Here is a 7628-nt window from a genome sequence, read left to right on the forward strand (position 1 = left end):
TGTATATTCAGCTTTGTGCTCAGACAGAGCATACAGAGCAGAGAGTATCTCATGGTGTGTACGTGCACAGGCTTGCTGTTTCCCAGCTGTCAGGGATCTACCTTTCTTGTACTTCGCTACAGAAAGGATTCTTGTTTGGTTGATGTAGTGTTGCCAAACAAAGCTGGTAAAATCTTGAGTTTTGACAAAAGCGAAGAGGTCAGTTAGCAGGTGCTGAATAATGCCTAGATCTAACAGACCTCTTCTGGCAATGCCAACAGCACAGGTGATTAAAACTACCAGCAAGGGCAGATACTGTCAGACTGAGGAGTGAATCCAGCCTTGAGCACAAGCTATAAATGTTGGTATACAAAGAGAAAAAGGCAAGCATGGGAGGAAAAACTTGGAGTGAAAGGTTCTTTTCATATAATGTACTACTAAACCGTGGTGAAATTACTTGATTTTTTAGGCTATTTTAATACCTTGTCTATGAATCAGGGAATGGACAGAGCAGGTAGGTAGTTTGGAGAATTTGAATGACACGTTGGTGATTTCAGAGAACTTTTTAATGAGAATGTCATACTCTAAAGAGTATGTTATAAAATCTGTACAGAGCAATTTCTATGCCATAAGAATAAAGATGTATTTTTATAAAATTTACTACCAATTTGCAGATGAGCAGAAGCTATTTAGCTTACAATGTTGAAAAACTCAGAGGAAAAGAAATCTAAACAAATAATAATATCAGAGGTTTTAAAACATTGCCAATTAGCTTGACACAATTCAGCATGGGAGGAAACTTCATTTATAAAATTTGACTTGAAGCAACAATTGTTTCTTGCTCTTAAAGGAGAGCAGTATGGTTCCACTTACTTTTTGAAGTATGCTTTTTAGGCATTTTGGTGTCTTTATTACTCTACTCTTATTTAGATGTACAAAATCTTTCTGCTTCCTTTCATTGTATGCCGAAGTTCATTTTAAAGATCTAAGTTTCCTAATCTTAAAACCTTCTTACTCACAATTTTCTATTTAAAACCAAAAGAAAAGAAAAAACACACACTCTACACCTGGGAGGCAAGCTTTTTAAAATGTATTCATTTGAGAATGAGCCACTTGAGTATAGTTACTGCACCGTGTGTACTACTAAGAACTAAGCCAAGAGCAGTTAGCATTCATTTGGATTGTGAGGGATTGAGCCCTAGTGAAGGCAATGGAAAGGAATGTGAACTACCACAAGCAAATTGCAGAGGTCACAAATGGAATTTGGAATGCAGCAGTCAGTCAGGATGCCCTAAAAGCAGGGGAGCTTTCAAGACAGCTGGACAATCAGCTGATTTTTTTCAGCAGGGAGTAAGGCAATGAGAAGGATGCCTTTGGAGGGAAACAGAAAATAACTTTTCATTGTTCTTCATCACGGAAGTGTTGAGGGAGACTTATGTCCTAGATATAATCTACTGTGAAGTCTCAAAAAAGATACAGAACAAATTATGACTGGTATGGCTCAGTGGCTATGCCTAGAAGTTCTCAGGAAGCTTAGGAGTGAAGTGTCTTGGCTGCTACAGAAGAGTTATGTTTCCTTGACTCAGCTGCTGAAACGCTGCACCTCTTCCAAAAGCATGTACTGGAGAGCTTTTGAAAAATACAGAATAGGATCCATTTCCAAACCACAAAATGTTGGTTAAAACAATATTTTAAAAAATAAAATCAAGTTTAAGTATTTGCATGCATTTCTGGGTTCTGAAGGAAGTGTAACCACATGCAGTTATGAGTGGGGTCAGCCCCTATTGAACCACATGGAATCGTTTGTGAGCTGTGTTGGCCCATGTGCATTGAAGGTTGAGGATGAAGAAGGAATGAGGTGAATAATAATACTTAAATAGAAGTCGGTGGTTTGCTCTCACCTGGAAGGCAGAGTTCAGTTTTGGGTAAGTCACCGTGAAAAGATGCAACAGCTATAAAATAAATTTGAGGATAATAAGAGGACTTCTGTGTAAGGAGAGAATAGTAACCAAGAAGGGAGAGAACTAATAAGAGAGTTGGGAAAAAAAAAAAGGCAAACTAAGAAATTGTATAAAAATGCTGAAGACTTTAAAATAATAGTTATAGATCTTTCTATTCAAGGCAAAAGCCAATTGGCAGTGAGGTGGAAATTGTTCCTTAAGGCCAGACTCTTTGATCACCCCTTTGGGAAAACTTCTTCAACTTCTGGCACATGTCGCTATTAGATAGTGGACCCAGATATGCTCCAATCAAGCAAGTAATTTGTTATAGCAAGTAGCTCGTTTTTGTTGGCACACTCAGCCACCTGGAAGGGAAAGTGTGTTCCTCATGTCTTCAGGGCTCTGCTAATGAGTTCCAGTCTGATTTAGGAAAGCTTTTTCCCTGCACCAAATAATTACTCCATAGAAAAACTTGTTTTATTAATGGAGCTAACATTTGGCTTTATTTCCTTTCATCTTCTGTCCTCTTCTCCCCTCTTCTATCTGGGTGGACGCTACCTCTTCATGACTGCAGCAACTTGTGGAGATACTCAGCTGGAGGGCAATATCTTCTTAGCACGCAGCTCTGGAGTGCCTGAGTGACAGCAACGGTCATGTCTGTTTTGACATTAAAAAAAAAAAAAAAATACAAATTACAAACAGGCAGCAGCCAAATGCACGAAACCCTGCATGCATCTGATGCTCCGGGCGCTGCCTTTCTGTTGTTTTCCATGGATCCATCGTGTCTGTTTCTGCTGTACGAAGGTGTTTTTAAATCTAAAAAAGAAAAAAAAAAAAAAACGTTGTTTGTACAAAATAATAAAAAAAACCAAACAAACAGGAGTAATGCTAAATAAATGACAGATTATCCAACATGCCCCCTCCCCCAGGGCTAAGAAAATGGCAGCAGCTGGAACATCTTTCAGAAATGAAGTGAGGGGGAAAGCAAAAGTGAAGGAGAGAGAGAGAGAGGGAGAGCAAAAGAAGGAGGCGGCTTGAGCAGCGGATGGCTGAACTGTGCTCTGCAAAGCCATGGTGGAAGTTAACATCGCGTACAGGCTGTGCTGTGACTTCAATCAGTGAGCGGTGGTGAGGAGACCCCAGAGGAGCCAGTGTGAAGACTGGGGCGCAAGAGTGAGGAGGCGTTTCTCTTCCTATTGCCCAGCAGACTGACTTCAGCCTGAGTTTCTTCTTAGACTTCTGCACAGCAAGAACGTTATGGAAAGCTGGTTGCTCAGCTGCTGGATCCCAAAACGGACTTATTTTTTTAAAGAAAAAACAAAATGGGATGTTGATTTAAAACTAATGGTGTAAGTAAGGATTTCAAAAACTGGGTTTAAGTGAATATAACTTAAATAGAAGCTTGCTCTTCAAAGATACAGGTTTTACAAACAGCCACTACCTGGCCAAACATGGATGTTTGAAGCCAGTTGATTTAATTAAAAAAAAAAAGAAAAGAAAAGAAAAGAAAAAGTGCTAAAAACAGCATTAAGAGCAAAGATTTTAGAGGAAGAGGGTACATGTATGGGATTTTCTATTTTTTTTCTTTCTAGTAGCATAGTTGGGATCCACAGTGCTGCAGAACACGTGTTCCTTAGGAAGCAGACAAGAAACTTAGTGTTACGTTCTTCATGAAGACTTGCACATACACTCCTATATGAGGCATAAATAGTGTGTGTTTTTTATACTGAAATATATGCACCATAGAATTAAAGGGGTTACCTGGCCTCCTGTTTGATTTGTTTGATCTCCAATGAAAAAAGCAGTGGGAGCCAGCAGCCCCAGCCAGGTGCTTGTCCCCACCACTAACCCATCTGATGTTTGTAAGTGTCATGTTTCCTAGTGTTTATTTGGGTAATTTTTCTATTTTTTACAGTGATGTTGTAACACAGAAAACTATCAGATCAGAATCTCAAACCGTAGCTGTAGGACTCCAGGCCACCTCCTGGTGTTGCCTCTGGGTGTTAGAGGATACCTCATGAAGCAGAGGGGAAAGGGAATTAGCACATGTGATCTGATGTTTGTCCTTTGGGCCAATTCATCTTCCTTTCTTTTCTTTGCTGGAAAGGGAGTCCATTTCCTTTATTCATTGGTTGGGGAATATGGAATTGTTTTGTTAACCTTACCAAGAACTGATCCTAGCCCCAAGCAGAAAATTGCCTGTCCGCTGGACCCTTTCAGTAACAGGGTTTGTCTTGACCAAGGGGAAGGACAGAGTTACTCGTTCTTTATAGCATCTGGGATGGTCTTTTACCTGATTTTCTGTCTACCCCCTAATTATTTTTTTGGATCTTTCAAGGCAATCAATGTGATTGTGTTGACAGCATACAAAATATGAGGCAACCTTTTTACAGACTACGGAACAGAAGAAAGCTAATTTGAAATTTTAATCCTTATTTAACAGAATGCAGAAAGTAAAAGTTGTTGCACAAAGTGTGGCTGTCTGCCCCGGATAGCTGTCTGCTCCCTTTGTCAGAGAGGTGCTGTCCCACACCACAGGTTAGCTGATCTAATCCTGAGGAAGGAAAAGACATCTATACACCCCAGGTTTGTCAGCGTAAATACTCTTTTATTCCTCCCTCCACCATCCTAGGGAGGACTTGTGGGGCTTGAACCCGTAGGGGGCAAACACTAAATGTTATTACTTCAAAACATTTTAAGGACAGCACTAAGCCAGTGAGTGAAGTGGAAAAACTAAAGTCTTGATATTTTATTCAGTTGTTTTTTTTTTTTAAGCCACAAAGAGAGAGCAAACAGGAGATTACAATTATGCCATTTTAAAAAGATAAATACAAAATATTATGCATGCCTTCTTTAGGTCTGATCTTCCTTGTCTCTTTACCTGATGATGATTAATATGTAAAAAGAAAACCCTCTGTATTAAGTACCTGCATCTTTCAGAGAAAATTTAAAAGGAAAAGAACTGTTAGTTTCTTTGGTTTTGCACAGTCTTGGAGACAAACTCTTTTTTGTTTGTTTGTTTTGTTTCCTTTTTAAGTTAATGAGAACCTTAGCTTGGTATGGCCATTATCAAACACAGCTGTACACCTTTAGCATTCTTAATGTTCTCTTATGGGGCTAATATAAGCATCTATATAATATATATTATAAATATCACATTTTAAACAGGAAATGGAAGGCATTTGATGCAGAATTTTTGCATGATATAGAAATAAAGTTAGCTAGTGTTTGTTTGTTTGGTCTGAATGTTGGTAGAACCTTCATAGCTTTGTTACAATGAAACCTTGAACTGAAGATATTTAATAAAATAACATTTAAACAGTGCACGGTTTTGAGTGTCACACTTTTCATTTAAACCATGGGACGATGTGTAATTGGCACTTCTGGGACATAAATCATTCCACAAAACTATTTTATATTTCAGTATATCATGTGATTAAAAAGAGCCACATTCTTAAAAAGAAAAAGGTAAGTGGTATCATTAATGGAAAGGAAAAAAATACTGGCATTAATAAAAAACAAAGGGATAGCAGAACCTGTGAAAATAGTTGGTTCTGTTCCTGGTGGTCTAGCCTAGTTATGCTGTTACCTCCTTGCTTGGTGTCTTTTTTCTTTACCAGTATTTCAGCTTTTTTGTGGAAGAAACTGTCTTGCTTTTAGGTTTGCCTGATGTAAATGTGCTGAACTCAAGCTGTTGGGCAGCCACTAGGTCTGCTAGCTGGTGTGTTTATTTCATGTTCTAGATGGGCCGGGGACGCTCCTGCAGAGGCACAGATCTGTCCAGCAGTGCGTGCAGAGCTGCCTGCTCTAGCAGCGTGATGGCTTTGCAAACCAGAAGGCTGTGGTTTGGCTGTGTTTCACCTGTTGGCAGGCTTTCATTTCTTTCCTCTCGTGCATTTTCCTTTCACTTCCAGTCTCACACCTCTCAGGCCGCTCACAAAAGGGCGGCTGCTATCTGCGAAGAACTGCCCTGTGGCTGTCAGTGGCATGCAGGCCCATGCCACAGCCACCCCTTCCTGCTCCCCAGCCTGTGGTGCGGTTGTGCCACTCCCTGGCCTGCGCTTGGGCCTGGCCCCGCTGGCTGTGCCCAGTGGGTAGGGGTGGCTTGGCCTGTCACAGGAGGAGAGCTCGGTGTGCTTTGTCCCTGCGGCTCCCTAGTAAGTAGGTGTCGGTGCTGCTTGAGGAGGCGATTGCTTTTCCCGCCTGATGAAACAGCAGGAAAATTGTCCGTAGTTTAAAGGGAGAAAGTAAGGGTTTTACAGCCTGATTCAGTTGATCTGTTCATGGCCAGCAGATAGCTCCTGCTATTGCAGCAGCAAAGAGAGCTGCTGCTACCACTTCTGGCATTCAAGGCAGCGTCATTCAGCTGGTAAGCTCTCTGCTGAAGCAGCTAACCGTACCTTAATGGTCTTGGAAGAAATGTGGCAGTACGATCCAATATTCATGAGGAAAAGATGCCCATAAAGTTAGTGCTAGTCATCTGTGTTCGTTGTAGCTCTTTTAACCAGCGCATTTAACCAGAATTATTTAAATGCTGCTACAGAAAGTACAATAGGCAGGCTAATTCTTATGTCAAGAATATTTATGAACTATATATATGGGGCCTTTCAGAGGGTTCATGTGTGTGTTTGTGAGATTTAAGTACATTAATTGAAAAAAGATGATGTTGGTTTAAGTTGCTCTTTATGTGCCTTCACCACTCACAATTGCTCTGTTAGTCTGTCTTGGACAGGAGCTCTGAGAAATGTGTAAATTTGATAAATTTTCTCTAGAAAGGTCTCTTGTCTTGTTTTCTTTTGTCTTCGCTGGCAGCAGGGATTGGGAATGGCATTGATCTGCAGCTCAATACCTCTAATATTAGATCTGAAGCTGCAACTTTTTCACAGACTTACTTTCCAGTATGCCTGTCTAGTTACAATTTGTTCATTCTGTTGGATGGCATTTGCCATCTTCCTACATAAGAGAAGTGGCTGAATGTGGTCTCCCAAGTTCGCCTCTCTCTCCTAGTATATGCACGTGCATGCTGGTACACATGGGCTGATTATACTCTGGGAGACTGGATTAATGGTAGCTTTTATTTGTGCCCAAATCTGATTTCCCTTTAAACCAGGACTGGTCTGCTGTCACTTGATGGGTTAGCAGAACAAATTTTGGCAGGATGTTTTAATGCTGTAGTATGTACAAGAGCTGGGGAGAATCATGAACAGCATTAGATCTCAAGTGTTCATATCCTTTCCATTTTATTATGAAAACTATTACCTTTTTCCTTATGTACAACTGATAATGTAGACAAATGGATGGAGTGTTTCACTAGCGATCAGAAGGCATGATCTGTTTCTGGTTTATGTTACAGTTCTGCAGGGTGACTGCAGACAACCCACTTGTGTGCTATGTGCTTCACTCTCTCCCTTTGTACATGCTGATAACAAGGCTGACCTCTTTAGAAACTAATGAAACAGACTGATGAAGAGTGATGCACAGCAGCTGGGTGGTATTGCTGCTACACATCACAGACTTTTTTTTCTTTTTTTCCCTGAGAATTGGAAAGGTTTAGGGCTGCAGAGCAATGCACCTGGAATGCTTGTTTATTTGGGGTTGAAATGGATTTATTTTAGAGCTGGGAAAGGTGGTCATTGGGGGCACTTAAAGAGGCTTGAGTGGAGGGTTATGAATCTTCCCCTTGAGACACTGAGTGCCTGAGAACTCCTC

At 40.6% G+C, this 7628-nt stretch overlaps 1 protein-coding gene across 13 annotated transcripts in view; it reads left to right on the forward strand.

Moving 5' to 3' along the window:
- The window catches only part of CAMK2G (calcium/calmodulin dependent protein kinase II gamma), a 110809-nt gene extending 105566 nt beyond the window's left edge, over window positions 1-5243 (forward strand). For all 13 annotated transcript variants that reach the window (XM_048060008.2, XM_013176458.3, XM_048060009.2 and 10 more), the window contains one exon: window positions 2494-5243. The gene's annotated coding sequence lies outside the window, so the exon portion shown is untranslated. The remainder of the gene's footprint in view (window positions 1-2493) is intronic.
- The last annotated feature ends 2385 nt before the right edge of the window (window positions 5244-7628 follow it).

This window comes from Anser cygnoides, chromosome 7 (genome assembly GCF_040182565.1).
Source record: "Anser cygnoides isolate HZ-2024a breed goose chromosome 7, Taihu_goose_T2T_genome, whole genome shotgun sequence".
NCBI lineage: Eukaryota > Metazoa > Chordata > Aves > Anseriformes > Anatidae > Anser > Anser cygnoides.